The sequence below is a fragment of the Ambystoma mexicanum genome, chromosome 2p (assembly GCF_040938575.1).
Source record: "Ambystoma mexicanum isolate Mex_15411 chromosome 2p, UKY_AmexF1_1, whole genome shotgun sequence".
In the NCBI taxonomy this organism is placed as follows: Eukaryota; Metazoa; Chordata; class Amphibia; order Caudata; family Ambystomatidae; genus Ambystoma; species Ambystoma mexicanum.
In genome coordinates, this window is record NC_090923.1 from 1,211,070,059 (window position 1) to 1,211,091,810 (window position 21,752).

At 50.7% G+C, this 21,752-nt stretch overlaps 1 protein-coding gene across 1 annotated transcript in view; it reads left to right on the top strand.

Moving 5' to 3' along the window:
* Positions 1-21,752, top strand: part of GDI1 (GDP dissociation inhibitor 1) — a 268,309-nt gene that overhangs the window by 33,661 nt on the left and 212,896 nt on the right. The window lies entirely within an intron of this gene.

The window sequence follows — 21,752 nt, forward strand, 5'->3', positions numbered from 1 at the left end:
TGGGGGTGGTGGGAGACATGGGTGGGTGCCTGGTGGAGGGTGACCCTGCACTGCTGGGGGGTGGGGGTGGTGGGAGACATGAGTGGGGGCCTGGTGGAGGGTGCCCCTGCACTGCTGGGGGGTGGGGGTGCAGGGGGACATGAGTGGGGGCCTGGTGGAGGTTGACCCTGCACTGCTGGGGTGTGGGGGTGGTAGGAGACATGAGTGGGGGCCTGGTGGGGGCTGCCCATGGTGGCAGGGGGGTGGGGGTGGTGGGAGACATGAGTGGGGGCCTGGTGGAGGGTGCCCCTGCACTGCTGGGGGGTGGGGGTGGTGGGAGACATGGGTGGGTGCCTGGTGGAGGGTGCCCCTGCACTGCTGGGGGGTGGGGGTGCAGGGGGACATGAGTGGGGGCCTGGTGGAGGGTGCCCCTGCACTGCTGGGGGGTGGGGGTGGTGGGAGACATGAGTGGGGGCCTGGTGGGGGCTGCCCATGGTGGCAGGGGGGTGGGGGTGGTGGGAGACATGAGTGGGGGCCTGGTGGAGGGTGCCCCTGCACTGCTGGGGGGTGGGGGTGGTGGGAGACATGGGTGGGTGCCTGGTGGAGGGTGCCCCTGCACTGCTGGGGGGTGGGGGTGCAGGGGGACATGAGTGGGGGCCTGGTGGAGGGTGCCCCTGCACTGCTGGGGGGTGGGGGTGGTGGGAGACATGAGGGGGGGCCTGGTGGGGGCTTCCCATGGTGGCAGGGGGGTGGGGGTGGTGGGAGACATGGGTGGGTGCCTGGTGGAGGGTGACCCTGCACTGCTGGGGGGTGGGGGTGGTGGGAGACATGGGTGGGTGCCTGGTGGAGGGTGACCCTGCACTGCTGGGGGGTGGGGGTGGTGGGAGACATGAGTGGGGGCCTGGTGGAGGGTGCCCCTGCACTGCTGGGGGGTGGGGGTGGTGGGAGACATGAGTGGGGGCCTGGTGGGGGCTGCCCATGGTGGCAGGGGGGTGGGGGTGGTGGGAGACATGAGTGGGGGCCTGGTGGAGGGTGACCCTGCACTGCTGGGGGGTGGGGGTGGTGGGAGACATGAGTGGGGGCCTGGTGGAGGGTGCCCCTGCACTGCTGGGGGGTGGGGGTGCAGGGGGACATGAGTGGGGGCCTGGTGGAGGGTGCCCCTGCACTGCTGGGGGGTGGGGGTGGTGGGAGACATGGGTGGGTGCCTGGTGGAGGGTGCCCCTGCACTGCTGGGGGGTGGGGGTGGTGGGAGACATGAGTGGGGGCCTGGTGGAGGGTGCCCCTGCACTGCTGGGGGGTGGGGGTGGTGGGAGACATGAGTGGGGGCCTGGTGGGGGCTGCCCATGGTGGCAGGGGGTTGGGGGTGGTGGGAGACATGAGTGGGGGCCTGGTGGAGGGTGCCCCTGCACTGCTGGGGGGTGGGGGTGGTGGGAGACATGGGTGGGTGCCTGGTGGAGGGTGACCCTGCACTGCTGGGGGGTGGGGGTGGTGGGAGACATGAGTGGGGGCCTGGTGGAGGGTGCCCCTGCACTGCTGGGGGGTGGGGGTGCAGGGGGACATGAGTGGGGGCCTGGTGGAGGTTGACCCTGCACTGCTGGGGTGTGGGGGTGGTAGGAGACATGAGTGGGGGCCTGGTGGGGGCTGCCCATGGTGGCAGGGGGGTGGGGGTGGTGGGAGACATGAGTGGGGGCCTGGTGGAGGGTGCCCCTGCACTGCTGGGGGGTGGGGGTGGTGGGAGACATGGGTGGGTGCCTGGTGGAGGGTGCCCCTGCACTGCTGGGGGGTGGGGGTGCAGGGGGACATGAGTGGGGGCCTGGTGGAGGGTGCCCCTGCACTGCTGGGGGGTGGGGGTGGTGGGAGACATGAGTGGGGGCCTGGTGGGGGCTGCCCATGGTGGCAGGGGGGTGGGGGTGGTGGGAGACATGAGTGGGGGCCTGGTGGAGGGTGCCCCTGCACTGCTGGGGGGTGGGGGTGGTGGGAGACATGGGTGGGTGCCTGGTGGAGGGTGCCCCTGCACTGCTGGGGGGTGGGGGTGCAGGGGGACATGAGTGGGGGCCTGGTGGAGGGTGCCCCTGCACTGCTGGGGGGTGGGGGTGGTGGGAGACATGAGTGGGGACCTGGTGGGGGCTGCCCATGGTGGCAGGGGGGTGGGGGTGGTGGGAGACATGGGTGGGTGCCTGGTGGAGGGTGACCCTGCACTGCTGGGGGGTGGGGGTGGTGGGAGACATGGGTGGGTGCCTGGTGGAGGGTGACCCTGCACTGCTGGGGGGTGGGGGTGGTGGGAGACATGAGTGGGAGCCTGGTGGAGGGTGCCCCTGCACTGCTGGGGGGTGGGGGTGGTGGGAGACATGAGTGGGGGCCTGGTGGGGGCTGCCCATGGTGGCAGGGGGGTGGGGGTGGTGGGAGACATGAGTGGGGGCCTGGTGGAGGGTGACCCTGCACTGCTGGGGGGTGGGGGTGGTGGGAGACATGGGTGGGTGCCTGGTGGAGGGTGACCCTGCACTGCTGGGGGGGTGGGGGTGGTGGGAGACATGAGTGGGGGCCTGGTGGGGGCTGCCCATGGTGGCAGGGGGGTGGGGGTGGTGGGAGACATGAGTGGGGGCCTGGTGGAGGGTGCCCCTGCACTGCTGGGGGGTGGGGGTGGTGGGAGACATGAGTGGGGGCCTGGTGGGGGCTGCCCATGGTGGCAGGGGGGTGGGGGTGGTGGGAGACATGGGTGGGTGCCTGGTGGAGGGTGACCCTGCACTGCTGGGGGGTGGGGGGGAGGTGGGAGACATGGGTGGGTGCCTGGTGGAGGGTGACCCTGCACTGCTGGGGGGTGGGGGTGGTGGGAGACATGAGTGGGGGCCTGGTGGAGGGTGCCCCTGCACTGCTGGGGGGTGGGGGTGCAGGGGGACATGAGTGGGGGCCTGGTGGAGGGTGACCCTGCACTGCTGGGGGGTGGGGGTGCAGGGGGACATGAGTGGGGGCCTGGTGGAGGTTGACCCTGCACTGCTGGGGGGTGGGGGTGGTGGGAGACATGAGTGGGGGCCTGGTGGGGGCTGCCCATGGTGGCAGGGGGGTGGGGGTGGTGGGAGACATGAGTGGGGGCCTGGTGGAGGGTGCCCCTGCACTGCTGGGGGGTCGGGGGGGTGGGAGACATGGGTGGGTGCCTGGTGGAGGGTGCCCCTGCACTGCTGGGGGGTGGGGGTGGTGGGAGACATGAGTGGGGGCCTGGTGGGGGCTGCCCATGGTGGCAGGGGGGTGGGGGTGGTGGGAGACATGAGTGGGGGCCTGGTGGAGGGTGCCCCTGCACTGCTGGGGGGTGGGGGTGGTGGGAGACATGGGTGGGTGCCTGGTGGAGGGTGCCCCTGCACTGCTGGGGGGTGGGGGTGGTGGGAGACATGAGTGGGGGCCTGGTGGGGGCTGCCCATGGTGGCAGGGGGGTGGGGGTGGTGGGAGACATGAGTGGGGGCCTGGTGGAGGGTGCCCCTGCACTGCTGGGGGGTGGGGGTGGTGGGAGACATGGGTGGGTGCCTGGTGGAGGGTGCCCCTGCACTGCTGGGGGGTGGGGGTGGTGGGAGACATGGGTGGGTGCCTGGTGGAGGGTGACCCTGCACTGCTGGGGGGTGGGGGTGGTGGGAGACATGAGTGGGGGCCTGGTGGAGGGTGCCCCTGCACTGCTGGGGGGTGGGGGTGCAGGGGGACATGAGTGGGGGCCTGGTGGAGGGTGCCCCTGCACTGCTGGGGGGTGGGGGTGGTGGGAGACATGGGTGGGTGCCTGGTGGAGGGTGCCCCTGCACTGCTGGGGGGTGGGGGTGGTGGGAGACATGAGTGGGGGCCTGGTGGAGGGTGCCCCTGCACTGCTGGGGGGTGGTGGGAGACATGAGTGGGGGCCTGGTGGGGGCTGCCCATGGTGGCAGGGGGGTGGGGGTGCAGGGGGACATGAGCAGGTGTGCAGGCTAGTCCCCTGTTTTGTGGGCTGCCTGCAGGGGCCGTGGAGGGTGTACAGGGAACACCTGTGAGGACCCACCCAGCCTAATTGCATGTGATTATTCCCGCACACCCCTGTAATACACGTACCTGGCCAAATCGCATGTGAGAATTCCCGCGCACCCCTGTAATACACGTACCCAGCCGAATCGCGTGTAGAACTTCCTGTGTACCCCTGTAATACACGTACCCAGCCAAATCGCGTGTGATAATTCCCACGTACCCCTGTAATACACGTACCCTGGCCAATCGCGTGTAGAACTTCCCACGCACCCCTGTAATACACGTACCAAGCCAAATCGCGTCTGATCATTACCACGCACCCCTGTAATACACATACCAAGCCAAATCGCGTGTGATAATTCCCGCGCACCCCTGTAATACACGTACCTGGCCAAATCGCATGTGAGAATTCCCGCGCACCCCTGTAATACACGTACCCAGCCGAATCGCGTGTAGAACTTCCCGTGTACCCCTGTAATACACGTACCCAGCCAAATCGCGTGTGATAATTCCCGCGCACCCCTGTAATACACGCACCTGGCCAAATCGCATGTGAGAATTCCCGCGCACCCCTGTAATACACGTACCCAGCCGAATCGCGTGTAGAACTTCCCGTGTACCCCTGTAATACACGTACCCAGCCAAATCGCGTGTGATAATTCCCGCGCACCCCTGTAATACACGTACCTGGCCAAATCGCATGTGAGAATTCCCGCGCACCCCTGTAATACACGTACCCAGCCGAATCGCGTGTAGAACTTCCCGTGTACCCCTGTAATACACGTACCCAGCCAAATCGCGTGGGATCATTCCCACGTACCCCTGTAATACACGTACCCTGGCTAATCGCGTGTATAACTTCACGCGTACCCCTGATATGCACGTTACCCGCTTTGCGTTCCTTGTTTGGCAGCCCTGTGGACTGGTCCAGGGTTAGCGCTGCCCTTTGCGATGATTTAGCGATTTTGATGGCTTTTCCTTGCGCAAGGGCGTTCTTGGGGGCGTTACTGGCGCTGCTGCAGGGTCGCTGCGATACTCTGCGCCACGGCTGGTTTGGGAGCCTATAATCCATGAATACGCTGTGCGCGGAAATCGGTTTTAGCGCACGTGCCTGGCGCAGACAATCGCACGCGGACACTCTGCGCCAGCCGCTTGCGACACTTTTCTGCGAAATTCTATGAATTACCCTGTGTATATTCTTTAAATGAGAACAAGAAAGGTGTGCAGGGGAAATAACTATTTCTTATTGGTTATTGTGCCTGTACGTTCATTTTGTTTCCTTGTGAACGGTTGTCCTGTGTGATAGACAACCTCAAGAGATAACCTGTTGTATCTAATATTCTTATGTGTGTACAGTGGCATCATTGGGAGTTCTGCTCTCAGTTCTAGAAGGTAATCCCCTAGAGTGTCCAGGCTGTCAGTTCGAACTCGCAACTCAGGAGAGTGGAAGTGCTAGTCCCGTGCTTTGCTAATGCACCACTTTATGCCAGCCTCCAGCTAACCATTTTACGCAGCAGCTACAACAACCTGACAATAAGCTCTCTCGCGCCTGTCACTGCTGCTCCAAACCAAGCAATGGGACTACCAGGACTGCCATCTCTCTTCTTGGCCCTGTGAGTGGCACGCTACCTTGTGTGCTAGTGACTTTAGGCTTGTGACTGGGCAAGAGCACCTCTCCTCCCACTTCTGGATCATGCTTTTGGGTATTGGTTGTGCGTCTGCGGTCTGACTGAGTGCAGTTGAACATTGCCACCTTGCACCTTAATTCCACCATGGTAACTCTGGACCATGCTGCCCCACCAACAGCTGGCTTTTCCATTGGGGCTCTCGAGCCTTGGCTTGGTTTGGAGGATTCAGTGCAGGAGTACCCACCCCACCTCCCAGGCCTTGGCCCTGGTTTCGCCTCTTATAATGTGGGCCTCCAGCAGTGGGGATCCTCGCTACTGCCCTCAACATACGATTTCAGCACGGATTTGCTCCCAACATATGATGTCAATGCCTGCTCTTGCTTTGTAGCTTCAGAGCATCCAGGATGCTTCTCTACAAACCTAGACTCTAGCTTGCAGCCATACGGCCTTGAACAAATGTCAGCATGTAACCCGTCACAGTGCGCCCCCTCTGCAACTAAAATACTCCAGGCAAATCCCAGCATTGCCTGGATAACGGACACTATGGATGTCAGACTTTACTTTACAAATTTATAACGCGCTCCTCAGAACCCAGAGGCATATGGGCGCGACAAGGACTAACAATCAAACATAGAAACATGGAGCTCAGTTTATGGGAAACTGGGGGGCATGGTTATCATAGAGGCAGCTAGCAGGTTAGTTGAAAAGATGCTTTACATTTTTTCTTAAAGTTTTCAACTAAGGTGATCTTTCTAATGTCTTCTGGCAGAGAGTTCCAGGCCTTCGGGGCTGCTGCGTAAAAAGCACTCTGTTTAACCTGTGAGAGTGTGCATCTCGGCTCTTTGAGCTGTAGTGTGCCATTTGATCTGAGCGTTCTTGTATTCGACGTCACATGCAGGTCCCGTGCGTGTGATGCAATTGTGTGTTATAACAAGTACCCAAAATTGCACCCTATCTTCAATGGGTAACCAATGTAAGTCTCTTCTTGCTTCGGTTACATGGTCACATCTCCTTAGCCCCGTGATGGCTCTGACTGTGCTGTTCTGAATGATCTGTAGTCTCACAAACTCTGTCTTGTTGATGCCCAAAAAAGACTGCCACAGTATTCCTTCCTAGATCCAATAATCGCTCCAGATATGATTTCGCAGTTGGCTTTTGAAATGAAGGGACGGATCTGTGCAAGTAATTTTAGATGGCATGCAGATGAGGTTACCAAGTGGCTCACTTGCGCTCTCATGTTAAGATGCTGATCCAATACAATGCCTAATGTTTTCCCTTTTGTTTTAATTTCTATATGGTGTCCTGACGAGGTGAAATTTAATTTTCCCCTAACTTTTGTGTTCTCTTAGGGGTTCAACAAACAGAAGTTCTGTCTTTTCTTTGTTCAATGTCAGTCCGTTTTCAACCGTCCATGCTTTCAAGATGTCATAAACTTCGTTCAATCTTACGGAGTCCTGCTAATGATTTCCTGACAGCGGGATGACACATTGCGTGTCAGCCGCATAGTTAGTGAATTCTTCCTGATTTTTGTGTAACATCTGAAAGGGGGGGCAGTACAAAATTATAGAGAGGTGATAAACAAGCACCCTGGGGGACTCCAAAAAGCAAGACATTCGGGGCGGGTGGGGGTGGAGGGGTGGCTTCCGCAATGTCGAAGCACACCCGGAGTGTTCTATTACGCAGAAAGGATTGAATCCAAGCTGATGCACTATCTGATAATTTGGCTACCTCCCTCAACCTGGCGACTAATAGCTGATGGTCGACCGGGTCGAAGGTGGCTTATAGATGTATTAACATCAGAAGCGATGTTCCACCATTGTCCATGGTACGCAGTAAATTGGTCTTAAGGTCCACTAAAGTTGTTTCCGTACCATGGCCCTGTTTAAAACCAGATTGCTTGTCATGTAGTACCTTATAATTGTTCAGAAACTGAAATCTGGATATAGGCAACCCGATCCAGAATCTTCAATGAGAACAGGGTGTTGGTTATAGGCTTGTAATTAAGTGTGCCTATAGGACATAACCCAGGCTTTTTTATAAGTGGAGATATCCATGCCGTTTTCAGGTGATCTGGGTCATGACTTTCAGAGAATGAAGTGTTAATGAACTTGGTCAAGACTTCAATCATAGACGCAGACCAGGTTTTAAATAACTCCGCCGTGCAAGAATCCCCCTTACAATTTGTCGGTCTAAGTTTGTCAATGTTTGCGATAAGTTCCGTCTGTGTTACAGAGTGAAAATTAAAAACAGGCGTGCTGTTTTCCTTTCTTTTAATACTTTATTCGATATAAAACCATAAAAACACATTGAAGAAAACATGCAAAGCCAATTTGAATGCACAGTAAAAAGAGTTAAAACATTCATTTTACATTAGCATTTTCAATGAATTCATCCTTTTTCAAATTCTAAAGAATACATTAAAACAGATCTTTAACATTTCATAACAAGAGGAGAGCTTGATCGCAGCCTCAAGTGGTCCCAGAAAATAGGCAACAGCAGCACTTTTCAAGGATCCAGCTTACTACCATCATTCTTAATCGCTTCCAATGTTTACAATCTAAGCATGCAGGCCCTATGAATGTAACGGGCTGCTGCAAATACAATGGGCCTCATTACGACTCTGACAGTAGCCGTGCCGTTAAAAACGGCACGGCTGCAGCCGGAGTTGCATTTTTTCCGGCACCCGCGAATGGGCAAGAACCGGCACGACCCGGTAATTGCCCATTTGCGGGTGCCGGAATCAAGGGCCTCCCGATCTCCATTGTGCCCCATAGGGCTGAGTAGGGATGGGGACGTAGGATGCACCTGCACATTCAGAGTTGTGCCGGTGCATCCGACGTGCTCTGCTCACGGGTGTCATTATACCCGCCAGGAAAAACCTGGTGGGTGAGCGGCACCCGCAAGCAGAGCTCTTAGTATGGCGGTCCGGGAACTACGGTACTGGCATGCTTACCGGTACCCAGCCCACCAGATAACGTGCGTATCGTGCCCTTTTATGCATGTAATTATGGCAAATACGGATTATTTAATTTTCTACTGCGTACCGTGTACGCTTTGATTTCCACCACTAGATGGCACTGTAGCATTTCTTTTGTCAGCAGCATAGCCTTCTTATGCATGATGGTGAATTTCCAACTGAAAGACCAAGTCTGTGACAGCTAAGCAAGCAACACAATAAAGCATGCACCCTTTTAAAATGTGTTCACACCCGTAACGTCTAATAGCTTGATATGCTAAAAAGTAAACTTTGCTTTGATGTCCTTAGTTGAATATTCTTTAATAACCATACATAACACGCTGGAAGTGTGTGACAGATCTCCAAACCTAAGTGAGTTTATGGCACAACTTATTTTTTGGGGTGTTTTTAAAGCGCTGAAAATAAAGTGGGTAAATCCAGGATGTTTTGCCTTTTGCATCTTTTAGTTTTCCATGCAGGATGTGGAAAATAAAGGTACAGTGATATTATTTTGGCACACAATGCTGATATAAGGATTTACATGTTATGATGCTTTACTATGCAAGTTAACTCTATAGGACAGTATTGTAGGTCTTGACACCCAAAACTAAAAGTTTTGTTCCAAGTAAAGCGTAGAAGAAGGTGGCTATGCCCAGATTGAAAGAGCGGGTTAAAATCCCAGCTTCGCTGTTTAGCGTAAGTGTATGATGCTGGGCAAATGTAATCTCACGCTGACTTCAATTGCAAAAATTGGAGTGCTTATAAGTTTACACCCTTACAAAAGGACAGTTTTAATAAGTGTAGGGACACATTGGTGTCTACTGGTGCTCCTGTGCTAGTGGCTCCAATACTGCTGCATAGAATTGCATTATTGCTGCACTGGCCCTCCCCATTCTTGTAACACTGGATTTGACAGGTAGACATAGTGTCACCAGCCAGTCAATGCACCAGAGATTCTAGTATAGCGGACTGTGGTAGAACCAACATTACATTTTCTCCCCTCTTGCTTCCAGCCACTGAAGGTGCTTGGGCCGTCCAGAGTACTGCTCCACACTCTGAAATGCCGTGTTATGCTATGATATTGAGTCTTTCATTGCACACCATCTGCCATTTTCACACTTTGTAGGACCTTCAGGTTCTGCAAGAAGTGGGTGTTTCAAACTCAAAGGAGAGAGCAGTTAACTGATTGTAACATTTGGAGCTGCACTAGAATATACTTATTACAATGAGTAGTAAAGTTAGATGCCCCTACACAAGAATGTTTGCCATTCCTCCACAGTCTCTGAAGTTGGTGCCTCTCCCAACATTTGAATGGTTAGCCAAAGCCTACATTTTAGCCTAGGTGCACCCCTGGATGTGCGCACTTGCATTTTAATAGGCAGGGAGGTGAGGGAAGTCTTTTCCCCCAAACTGGCAGTGTTCAAGTTTTACTGTGTGTGCTCAGAAAAATGTACTTGAACAAACGCAGTAAAACCTTAAAGCTGTTACTTTCAAGAAAGTCTTCCATCACCTCTCTGCATATTGCGCTTTAAAATATACTATTCAATAGTTGTTCCCCACACCAGACCATGGGAGGAGGTGGGTAGAACAGCGGGGGCAGAGCCTCCAAGTTTGCCCAGCCTATTTTCTGAAGTGGCCCCTCCCATCACGACTTAATTTCCCCCCTGGTACCGCCTGAAATGTAGGTTTTGTTGCGCCCCTGCATGGGAGAGAGGTCATGTAGGTCGGCTTACTCTCACAAGCCACCAGCCACCCACCTCTCCCCTCAAAGTGCTGAAATAAAGGGGCAGGAGCCAACACATCTGCAATTATTCCTTTACTTGCTGCCTGTTGCAAACCTGCTCTGTAATGTATAATTTATGAAGTTATCCTGGCTATAGTAAGACGTGCGCTTGCTTTTGGGCTATACCACGTGGGGTGGGCCGTTACCCCATGCAGGGATGAACGGTTCCATTAGCCTGAACTGAATATATTTGCCAGTAGCACATGCAGGGAGGCCATGTGCTACTGGCGCATGCAGAAAAGAGATGCTGTTAGCATGTGCAGAGAGGAGATGTGCTGCTACATGTGTACGGAGGCTATGCCAATAACAGGTCGAACGGGAGTATGTGTTCTTATATAGTGCTTTTAGCCAAATTCCTTCAGCTTTTAAGCATTGTGGTAACAGTTATTATCCCATTTCGAATTGTACTTGATTTATTACAGCAAAACGGAGCAGAATGCCAGGGGAGCACTGTTGGGCATTGTGGTGGGAGCTGGCGAGGACATGTTCCAGTCAGGCTGAATAAGGAAATGGGAGGGGGAAAATGTACTGGGGCCCAAGTGTACCCGATTTTCCCCCTCAGTACATTTTGTCAATTTCCAGCACTGATAGTAACTTGTGTGAACGGTCATTCTTCATTATTTCATTTCTTGTAAGAAAGAAGCGACTCCTCTGCGGTCTTCCCTCTGCGCCACACCCATCAAGGCTGCGTCATGTAATTGGAACTTGGGAAGTGCAGGCCGCCCTCGTGGCCTGTAGCTTTCCACCCTTTCTTTGGATGCAACGTTTTAGCCTGTTAGAGAGAATTCTCTTATAAGGCTAGTTTCCCAAACCTAATGAGTCCCCCAGCAGCTTTGCTGGATTTTTTTTTTTTTTTTCTCCTGCTAAGAGTGAGACTCTTTTTCTCCCACTCTTAGGCATGATTTGAGGTATGTCTTTGACTTAGTATGTGCTTATGGGCTATGGGGTCTTTTACTCCATAGGGTATCATCTGTTTTGGTAGATGTGTTACACAGCACCCTCAGTGCAGTAGCACAGGGGTGTCATAGTGACCCCCAAACATAGACTCCATACCCTGGGACTGACTACTGACTGTCTCCCAGGGCATGTAATGTCACCATTGGCTTTATTAGTCCAAAATTGTGAACAGAACCAGTACAAACCATCATATTGTGGAAGTACTGGAAGGGGTTAATTAGATTACCTGTGGGTCTGTTTCCAAGGGGGCACCGTCCAGTCCCCCCTTGTCGAGTTTCTGGCTGGTGGCAGTGGTTACCACGCAAAATATTCCACCAAAATATTTGCTATGGAATTTTCCCATTCATTTTAAACGCACCAGTTTTTTGGTGCATTGTAAAGATACCGCCGGTTTATTTAATTAATATAAAATCACTGGTTGGGTCTTTTTGCCAGAACTCTTTCACAAAATGGCGTACATGTCCGTCTCTGTAACTCCAACCAAGGTCGGGCCCCTTTGTTCCACTTTTTGGCGGGCTTCTCCACAGAAGCCCTCCAACTGGTGCCACTCTGTCTGGGATTCACAGGATGTTTGGGTGGGGGAATTGGCACCCTGGACTGCGTTGCCTTAGCAACCCAAGTCGCACTCTGTCTTGATTGGCTCAGTGGTGAGCCGCCCAGCTCACCACGTAGCATGTATGAGTGACAGCTAGGCTGTTGAATGTGGGTTTTTCTACATAAAAGCAGGGCTTTTGGGACTGGAACTTCAGAAGTCTTCACAGGACCTAAGAAAGCCGAAGAGGGGAGAAGCTGAGCCATCTGCAACGACGACACCACCGGTGGAGCCCTGCTTCAGCGACCTCACCACTTCCCCGACGACAAGAGAAGATCTTCTGCTGCAAGAGTCTTCTCCCTCTGAACTGGTGGGCACAACCAGTTTGACATTCGCCTTCCAGGACGCCCCTTGGTCGAATCGCCAGTGCCAAGCACCCCGGCGGCCGGATAGCCAAGCTTCAGTCCACTGGGACCGCGAATAAAAGGAGCGCACCTTTTAACCGAAAGAACTCCGCGGCTGGTTTCATCCTTGGGCAGAGCAACGACTCCAAGTTTCCTCCTCAACGAGATCTTCTCTTCCCCTGGTCGAAACCACGAACTGCACCCGCTGCCAGGAACAACTGCCACCGCTGGAGCATCCTCACTTTTAAAGGTACTGTGTTCCGCCTGGCCTCCCTTTCTTCGGATCGCTAAAGGTGACCCTTAAATCCTTGGCTTTCCAACTGGGTTGGCCCCCAGACCTTCTAACTTTATCTTTTGCATCAAACCAACCTCTTCTGAACATTTTTGCAAAGGCTTGAGTGCATTTTTAAACTGTGTGATCTTGGGCACATTTCGCCTTGCTCCATTTAAAGTGGCCCTGGCCTATGAACTTTGGCTCTACAGTAGACTCTGCCTTCACTAGCTTGCTCTGGCCTTAGAAAAGTGTTGGAACTGTTTTAGTTTCATGACCTGTCTTTTTCTCTCCCTTTAACTTAATTATTGGAGTGCCATCTGGGTTAAGCGCTTGCATCTGTTTTTACAAATAGTGGTGTTTTGACTTAGACTTGTCTAAATAATTATTAAGGGAGGTGTGTATACTTTGCTGATTGTGTTTGAACTTGCTTTGCTCTATAGTGCTTAGTGTATTTCCTAAAGTGTGTTTTAAATACATAATTATATACTTTTGATACCAAGCTCTGGTCAGTGTTTGTTTGCTCCACTGTGTTTTTGGCCCTATTGTGTATCCTCTGTATACTGCCCTACTCATCTGGAGAGAAGTCTGACTGCTCAGCCACAGCTACCAGGTAAATCTGGGTGGTACAGACTGCTACCAATTGGGTTTACTGCTTACTCCTGTAGTCTTAATCTTTTTGCAGTGTTCCCCAAGGGAACTGCACAGGATTCTGCATAACACCTGTGCAGAAGGGAGCCCTGTCGTTAAGACTGGCAGAGAGGAGATGTGCTGTTATAGCATAGGCAGAGGAGATGCTACGTTAGCACTCAGAGAGAAGAAATGTCCCCATAGTACGTACTTAGTAAAGATGTGTCATTTGCACGTGCCATGGAACAGAAGGGCAATTAGCATGCAGAGCCGAGATGTGCCATTAGCATGCAGAGCCGAGATGTGCCGTTAGCATGTGCATAGACAGGATGTGGAGTTTGCAAATGCTAACTGCACATCCTGTCGCTGCACATGATGTGCAGTTAGTACATGCAGGGATGGGATGTGCAGAGGATACATCCCATTAGCATGTGCGTAGAAGGCATGTCGTTAGCATGCACATCTCCTCTGCACATGCGCGCAGTTAGCACACATGTACAGAGTTGTCCCACTAGTATGCGCACAGAGAAGATGCACCATTAGCAGACGTGAAGAGATGTGCCAATAGCATGAGCAGAGAAGAGATTTGAGGTCACTATGGGTAGAGATGTCCTGTCAACGTGTGCAAATATCAGGCTTGCTAAACAGAACGTGTTCTATCAATACGTGAAAACAATGTCTGCCATTAGTGTATGCATAGAAATGTGCTGTTAGCGTGCGCACGGTGTAAAGGTGCAATTTACACATGCAAATGACACAAATTTGCTCTTCAAATGCTAACAGCACATCTCTGAAAATGCTGAAAGGAGATGTGCCTTTACCATATGCACAGAGTACGTGGCGTACTCGTTAGTAGGTGTCAAGAGGAGATGCGTAGCTAGCATGTTCAGGGGGGATATATGCCATTATCAAGTGGAGTGATGTGCTGTTACTATGTGCCCAGACGGTATGTGCCGTTTGCATGTGGAGTGAAGGGCTCTGCACAAGCCAGACAACTTTGATCTACAACGCTTTTGGTCTATGGGTCTGATTTTACGTATGCATTGGGTGTATGTGTTGGATAAGTTTTACTCTCTTGCAGAGGAGAAAACTCATTTTTACTCTCTTGAAATTGCATTTACTCTCTAATTTGAAACAATCATGCATAAAATACTTCCACCTCAAAATCTTATCCGGACCGCCATGCATGTAATGAGGCCCAGTATGGTGCTCAGTTGAGTCTCTGCAGAGATTCAAAGCTTAGGTGATGGACCGTAAACTAGCAGCCCTAAACAGTGGTCTTAAGTATCGGCATCTCAAAACGTTCAATTTTACACAAATAAGCAAGAAATGAGTAACCGTTTCCGTACCTAAACCACAAAGAGGACATTTACCTAACCCACCCAAAACCCCACAATTTAGTAAAAAAGGCTAATGGTAACTCTCCGGTTTCAGCACAACTTCTTTTCTGTGGTGTGACAAGTCATTAGAATTGACACATACTGAGAATTGCAGTTCAAGGTTATTTCCCTTTTTACATTTTATTTTGTTGCTTTGTGTGGATGGGTATCAATGGTTTGGGTGGTTTGAAGTGTCTCCCACAATGTAAAGCCATCTCTGCAAGGATATTTGTTCTTCTCCCTGGGTTAGTGCCTCTGCCACTCTTCTACCTTGCCTGTCCTATTACTGCCTGAGGCATCTGCCTTTTCTTTCTCTGCCTTTTCCTTGTTTAGGGCCTGCTCGCCTTTTCCTCCTGTCTCTTCAATGTCCCGCAGCCTCTTTCTTTTCATGGGTTGCATCCTCTGTGTTTCTTCCCTGGGGCTAAGGTCCCCCGATCGTCTCCTTCTCTCCATTCGGTAAGCTGCCAGCCCCCTCTCCATCTCTGTAAATTTCCCTCCTTCTCCTTCCTCCACTTTCTGGGTTTCCCCCATTTCACTCCATCTTACTAAACTCTCCGAGTTTAGTGGTATGTCTCTTGCTCAGTCCTCGGGTGGACACACTCCTCTGGTATCTCCACCTTCACGCCAGAATCCTCGACTTCTACTACTACATCTCTGCACTCTAGATCTACTCTCCTTTACTGTTGTGCTGCGTGCTGTCCCTTTTTATTTGATAGGGGCTGGACTTAATAACTTCTCCTTGCATGGTTGTAAAGGTCCAGTGTTCCCTTGGAGCATGCTCAGTGTCAGGAATGCTTTGTAGCCCTGAGTCTGAGATTGAAGTATTTACATACATTACCCTCTTTTTCCATGGACGCCAATTCCAATTGACTAAAATGCCAGAGTTGACGGAAGTGAAATTGAGCACCTCATGAAAATCACAGGAAGCAGAACAACATTAGGTTTGACCCTCACGACATCCCAGTGGGTAAGGTCGTATGACCTTTGGCTTTTGTCATCACAGAAGGTAACCTACTAAAAAGATTAAATGATACACTGTAACATATAGTAATAAGGCAGACAAAATACTACTTTAGTTGTCTACCGTATATATTTACTTCAGTGTTATCTGAATATGCCAGGGGCGCACACCAAGTGGAGCAGTCCTAGGTCTGCAGCTATGACCTTATGTTCCAGTGCACTCTATAAGGCCACTTACTGCCATTGTATGACTGTTAGTGCCTCAAATGCCGACATTACTCTTTTCCATTTTGTAGTGCTGCAAATAATAGATCTTCATGTTATCTAACTTAAAGCTTCTCAGTTTCCCCTCATTTGGAATGGTGAAATGCTGAGTTGGCACATATGGAATGCCAACGTGTGAAAGGTGTCAAGCATTTTAGTCACTGAGCTATCTTCATCCCTTTCTGGAGATTGTACCAAAGGGTATTTTCTGAAATGCACAAAAGTGCAGATAAAAGTGCACCGATTACAATGAAATTGCCTACTTAAGCAATAAGCTACACACTGAAAGTGTACTGACTAAGATGGCTCCCTACACAGTAATAATCGCGTAGGCCATATCAATTGCTATCGGGGGGAAATACCAAATTTCTTAATGCCAGTGGATGAAGGTTGCCCTCTGCATTAATTGCATGCAGTGGCCGCTCCCACGTATTAGCACTTAGTTTAAAAAAGATGAATGGGAGAGAGGGACAGGGTTTAAACACTGAGCAAGAAATCACTTTTTAACATCTTGTGCAAGGGTCTGAGGGCCACCAAGGGGGCCACAGGTACCAAGGAGATTTCCCTTTTCGGATCTCTTTTTGTGTGGAGCAGCAAGCTACTTTGGTGTGCTGATGTGTTGACTCTCGCGTGGGTGCAGTGCGTTCCTTTTCTTGGAGTGCTGTCTGGCTGCCCACTATACTCAGCAGGCTAGTTTGTGTGCTGTAAAGACCTTTTGTTGGACTGGGTGTTTGATAAAAAAAAAAAAAAAAGTTTCTCCTTTTTGGTGTGGGTGTTTCTACTATTGATTTGGATTCACAATCGGAATGCTGTCCCCTTTTAACAGATAACTTCAGCCCAGGTTGAGAAGGATAGAGTAGCCTGGATTATGCAGGTCAACTTCCCAAAGAACACAGATTCAGAGGAGTCCTGCATCTCACACCACTATGGCCGTCACCATAAAGTTCCTTGCAGGCCTCAAGAACCTCCCGGAAGCCTGGTCCGTGTTTATGCTCCCATAGAAGCCATGGTTCTCTGGGAGCAGAAACCCACCCTCAATTAAAAGCGCCTGTAGTTCGAGACAGCCCGAATCTCCGGGGCAGACTTTTCTGCAGAAAATGCTGATTTCTTATGAATGCAGACTTTCAAAAATTCTCGGCTGCTTGCAGAAATCACCTACACATTTTGAAATGTTTGGACAGTTCCAGCAGACTTCCTCTCTGTAACTATGGAATTTCTGACTCCACAGAAATCTGACACAAAGTTTTCCGTATATGTGAACTGCCTCTATCCATAGTTCCTCTGAGATTTCCTTTTTTTAGGTGGCTGCTTGGGGTCTAGGGGAGTAAGAAGGGCTTTGGTCTGCTGTTTTCTTGTGCTGGGTTTCAGCATGCCGATGCTCACAATGGCACCATGACACAGAGGAAGGTTTAAAATCCTGACCACTGCCCAGTCAAAAACGTTGTGATATAATTAATTAGAATCATATATGCAGAATGCACCTGATCTTTTTCATGGCATGTATGCACAGTATGAAAAGTCTACCAAGTTTGTTAGAGGACCTCTCGTCCTTTTACACTTGTATATGTGTTTTTAAAGAATTGAAAGATGTTGCATACAAGGAATTCCCTGAGCCATTTTAGCATCCCCTTTGTTCCAGAATGTGCACTTATATCTGATTTTTAATCCAAAATATCTGTACTGTTTTAGCAAGGATTTAGCGCACTGTACATTTATACTAGTTTTGTATGCTTTAGATGCTATGTGATCGTATCCCTTTGTTTACTGTAAGGATGACTTGGTGTCAAGAATAGACAGATACAAGTGATCACAGTTCAAGGGTGTTTATTAAACTGTATAGGTAGGGTGGAAAAACATCTAATCTAAATCTAAGATGGGTGCAAGCTGCGACCATCAAATGAAAAATAAGGGACTCCTAGTGGCGTTGTGTCAAATAAAAGGGCCTTTACTAAATAAAACCTATTGCCAATCCTTACACCAAATACAAAGAGTGTGCAATAGGATTCATCAGAAAAAAAAGTGTTCACAAATATGTCAGGATGCAGTAGCCTGGTCTCCCTGCCCCACTTTTTGAGCACAGGACAAAGTAGGACTTCTGAGCACAGCACCCTCTTGAGTTTTCCGAGCACGAGGTGACAGTTCCGGTCTTAGCTATCGGAGCCTCGATGGCCAAGTCTCTTTCTCTCAACAAATGTCAGAATGTCAATCAATGGTGTGTGACTCCCTTCTCCACGCTTTTAAAGCTTGTGAAAGGTGATATAGAATAGCATTTTCACAAGTGCTGGGGGGGGGAACTCCTCTTCCCCTGGTCTTTCTTGATCTTCTGGTCTGTTAAGTGCCAAGGAGGGGACAATTCACTTCCCCTGGTCATTCTCTCTACAAGTCTCAGATCTTCCTTTCCAAAGGCACTTTCTCTCACCCTTGGAGCCACCTCTTCCGGGCTTAGATCCACAAACAGTTCATCAGGACCTATGGTGGTTGACTTTTTTTGCTTCTAAGGGCCTGATAGATTCATATATTACAAACTAATTGTTCCTTTCAAATTACACTTGAGGTGAGGATTCTTCATCCCTGAGACCACTTCTTCCAGGCAGAGGCCCCTCTTCAAATATCAGCCTCCCTCCCGTCAGGTTCACTGCGGCTTATATTCAGAATGATTTCTTGCTTGCATTCATATGTTGTTGGGGTGATGGCTTCTCACCCCTGGATCTCCCTCTACTGGGCTTGGACCCCTTCACACATTTGTCTCCCTCCATCGGGTTCAATAAGGCCTTTTGCAAAGACATTTTGACCTTGCCGTTCACAAATCTTAATGTCTTTTTAAACAGTTCACCATAGACATCCCTCTGCAGGGTTCAGTTTTGTCAACATACTGTTTGTTGGGACTTTAGACTTTGCCCCTCTATATTGGCATCCCTCCCTCGGGTTCACTCTTGCCGTTTCACAATTCCTTTTGCTTTCTCTTAATGTGGGGTTCACTCCTCTTGTGTTTCTCAATGGTTTTTCGGTCGAAGACTTTCGACTGTATGGGGATTTTGCTAGACCCCTGTATGACCACTTTGACCTTTCTTGGTGGCTCTCGTACAGCCTTCTGGTTTCAGTAGTTTCCTTCAAACACAGGATTGACCAGAGTGTCTCGAGTGAGCACCCACGTGGTGCCGGACTTCTCTGCAGCTGGTCTTCCCTTAACAATGCACAGTTCTTTGAACTCTCCTCAATGTGCCACTTTGTGACTTTCATTCAACACAGTTGGTTTCTTTATCGGTTCTCCTCTCGACTCACTGGCTGTGATGAACCGCTTGGCTTTCTTTGTATGGGGAGTCGAGACAGGTACCACAGTAGCATGCATCTCCCTCTGTCCTGCTTATCCGCATAGGGATGCTCTGTGTACCGTTGATATCTGCTGCAACACACTTGGGCTATTGTTCACGGTCTTACGATTCCTTCTATGGAGGTCTCGCGGGTCTGGGTCGGAAAGGGCAATGTCGCTTCTCTCCTTGTCAGCCTCTCGTCGCATTTCTCCTCCTCTTGAACTGCCGTGCTGAGTTAGCTCTCTCGTTGTGTGGTCTGCCTTGCTTGTATTGTGCTCTCGTGCTCTGCCTTTTATCCCTGTGGGGAAGGCAAAGGGCTGTCAGGTGTGTGTGATTCTGGTCAATTGCCTGACCCTTATATTGGGACATGTCAGGTAAATGGCTCTGGTGTTAGTCCGTTGTCTTTCGTGATGTGCGGAAGTGTTTGTGTGGAAAGGGGGGGGCAGCCTTTCTGAATGTCCTAAGTGGTAGGATGGGGAAAGGGTGTCAGAAGAAGGGGATACCACATCACACCCGTAGGTGTCCCACTTCCACTCCCCGAGAAACCCCCCCATCCAGGTGATCCTCCCTCACTAGTTCTCCCCCAGGAACTGGATCCAATAGCGATGGCCGTGTCCTGGCCACCTTGATGACAGACCCCCGGGGACTAATAGGGAGACACCTTCAGGTTTCTCACATTACTTAGTGATGCTCAAACTTATTTCATTGTCATTTCATTTGTATGGTTATGAGCAGGGTATAAGACACCTATTATTTGGCAATGTTAGGGTATTTTCCTTCAGTCCCCCTATACCAAAGGATAACTGTTACCAATTTGCATTTTATACAATTTTGACACTCGCTCTCGCCTCTCCACCTGGGGCCACACTAATATAGCTCTGGGTAGTGGAGATTCTTTGTCATACTCACCTTCTGTGTCCCACCAACATGCATTCTGCATACAGCCAAACTCTCCTCTCCGACACCTTTGTCACCGTGCTCAGCATTACCAGAACCCTACAAGCTCTCCTCGTAGAAGAAGCCAATATGAATATCTGTTTTTTAAGCCCCCACAATTCACAGGAAATCTTCACTATCACTCGCTCTGCGTTATCCCTCTGTTTTTTGTTGTGACTTCAGTCTGTATTTTGTTACCCAAAGTTTCCCACCTTTGCCCTATTTTGCTTACCTGTCCCCGATTTCCTTTTCACCCACAGACCATGGTCTAGTTTTACACATTGAGCACGGACACAATTAGATTGACAGACAAGGCTTGGCGACTTAAGACCTGCTGGGGATGTTCACAGTATGAAAGACATTTACATGCCATAAAATACCATTTGAATAGGGATGTTGGCCGCAGGAAAAGCACTTCCTACTGTGGTGATGGCTGTAGGGAAAACAAGTTTTCTTTTCATCAAGTCTTCCTGTAGTGTGAGGAAGGAGTGGAGCGCTCTGTGTGTGTGTCTGTCTGCCACACAGGGGTGAGTTGTGCTTCTCCCTGTGTGTGAAATGAGCTAAAGGATCTACCAGAACTGTTCTATTTGGGTTTCTCTTTAGCACGTCTGTGGGCTGATTAGGGTTTCCCCATTGTCTTAGTTCCTTTACATTTATAGTCGAGTCCTGGATTTGTTACATGTTTTCCTTCTGTGAGCTAAAGTGGTTCTGGTAGATATGATCTTTTGTGCAGTAGTTACAAATTGTCTGGGAAACTAGACAATACTTGTTCATAGGAGTCTCTCTTGGCTTTGGAGACCTGGTTTTGTCATTCCCAGTCCGTCTGATAAAGACAGCAGACCGGTTTGTTTTTATAGTGGAACACCTTCAGGGAAGCTGCAGAGGATCCTTACCGGCATGCAGCCAGAGGCAGTGTACACTGAGTGCACATTTGCTGGGGACAAAATAACTTTCCAGAGCACTATGCAGACATTGCAATGACCTATGTATCCTCTCCATTACTTAAAAGGAAGGGGACAGGAACGTTGATTGCACATCTGAACACTTGAAGTGGATTATAAATTATACAGATCCCTAAGCAGACATTAGTGGTCCATGTTTCCATTGTACTGATGGAAAGGAGGTCAGTGTGTTTATTGATTGTACAACTTTTGCGGGCAACATGAGACACATCTGCTAGCATGCCTTGCTTGCTGTGCGTCCATGGTCTTGTCTGTAATTGGTCATCACTTCTGCAATCTCTCACAAGGCCTCATACTTCATCTTTGGGTAGAACCGTGCACCAGATGGAACGCCCACCGAAGATCTTTCAGCACTCAGAGAATGTTGCTTCATTCTCAGTTCTGATGGGCAATTTATGTTTGGAACCTCTCCCATCTAAACAGGAACTGACGATGACCAATTCTTTGAGGCCATGACCTGCTTGGAGAGTACTGTACCCCAAAGATTAATGAAGTCTTGAGGGACCAGCTCATAGTACGCCTCTGGGATAAACCAATACAAAGGAAGCTATGGACGTCCCACAGAGGCAACCCCACATTGGATCAGGCGATTCCTGTAGCAAAGACAATGAAGGAATCCAGTTCTGGGAGGAAGAGGTTGGCTGCGAGATCAACTGTTTGACATAGTCTAAAATCCATCCAGTCAAGGTTGACGTTTGTGTTGTGACTGCATCCTAGAAGAACAAGATGCCAAGCAAGACATTGGAGTGCTTCAGGTCACGAGTCCCTGGTTCTGGCTCCCATTTCGCTATTGTGGAAGAAGATCTGTGCAACGCATGCCTTAGG